Below are 1314 nucleotides of genomic sequence, written 5' to 3'. Positions count from 1 at the left end.
CCCCCCCCCCCCCGCTTGTGTTCCCTCTCTCGCTGGCTGTCTCTGTCTCTGTCAGATGAATAAATAAAATCTTAAAAAAAAAAAAGGTATATGTAGGCAGTTTTTACTTAATGTAATTTCTGATGTGTTTGGACTTAGGTCTTCCATTTTATTTTTTGTTTTCTCTTTGTTCCCCCTTCTTTGTTCCTCTGTTTCTCTTTCCCTACCTTTTTGTGGATTATTTGAATAGATTTTAGTATTCAGTTTGAATTTATCTATTGAATTTTTGACTCTCTTTTTGTCTAGTTTTTTCAGCGCTCGTTCTAAGGATTAGAGTGTACATACTTAACATTCTACTGTTAAGTATCAAATGGAATACAGGAAGTTTACCTCTATGCAGATCCCTTTATTCTCTGCTATTTTTGTTGTAATTGTCATACATGTTGTATCTAATAATATTTTGCTTTCAACCATCAATACATATTTTAAGAACTTAACAAACGATATAGTCTTCTATTATGTTTACCCAAATATTTACCATTTCTCTTGGTCTTTCTTCATTCCTGAAATACCAAGTTTCTTTCTGTTATTGTTTCCCTTCCAGCAGAAAAACTCCTTTCAGTATTTTAGAGAAAATCATGACAAGAAATTCTCTTTGTTTTCCTTCATCTGGGAATCTATTTATTTTGTCCTTATTTCTGAAAGATAGTTTTGCTGGACATGAAATTATGTATATTTCTTTTCAGCACTTTAAAATTGTTGTGCCTATACCTTCTGATTTCTCATGAGAAAATCCACAGTCGTTCAAATTGTTCTTCCCCTGTATGTAATGTGTTGTTTTTCTCTGGCTTCTTTCAAGATTTTTCCCATTGTCGTTAGAGTTTAGCAGTTTGACTATGATGTGCCGGGGCAGACATTGCTTTGTTGCTTTTGTTTGGGTTTTGCTAAGCTTCTTGAATTTTTAAGGTTCTGTATGCACCAAATTTAAAATTTAAAGAAATAATGGCTAAAAGCTTCCTGAACTTTTTTTTTCCCCCCACACGACACTCCTTCTCTTCTTCTGGAACTCCTACAATGGGATATTAGATCTTTTAGTATCGTTACACGTGAGCTTGAGGATTTCTTACATTTAAAAAAAAATCTTTTGGGGCGCCTGGGTGGCACAGCGGTTAAGCGTCTGCCTTCGGCTCAGGGCGTGATCCCGGCGTTATGGGATCGAGCCCCACATCAGGCTCCTCCGCTATGAGCCTGCTTCTCCCTCTCCCACTCCCCCTGCTTGTGTTCCCTCTCTCGCTGGCTGTCTCTATCTCTGTTGAATAGATAAATAAAATCTTA

General features: G+C 36.8%; 1 protein-coding gene across 1 annotated transcript in view; it reads left to right on the top strand.

The window, feature by feature from the left end:
• The window catches only part of WDFY4 (WDFY family member 4), a 282866-nt gene that overhangs the window by 70226 nt on the left and 211326 nt on the right, over positions 1-1314 (top strand). The window lies entirely within an intron of this gene.

The sequence above is a fragment of the Ursus maritimus genome, unplaced genomic scaffold, assembly GCF_017311325.1.
Source record: "Ursus maritimus isolate PB19 unplaced genomic scaffold, ASM1731132v1 scaffold_7, whole genome shotgun sequence".
In the NCBI taxonomy this organism is placed as follows: Eukaryota; Metazoa; Chordata; class Mammalia; order Carnivora; family Ursidae; genus Ursus; species Ursus maritimus.
The sequence above is the reverse complement of the archived record's forward strand: the minus strand, read 5'-3'. Positions and strand labels throughout refer to the sequence as shown.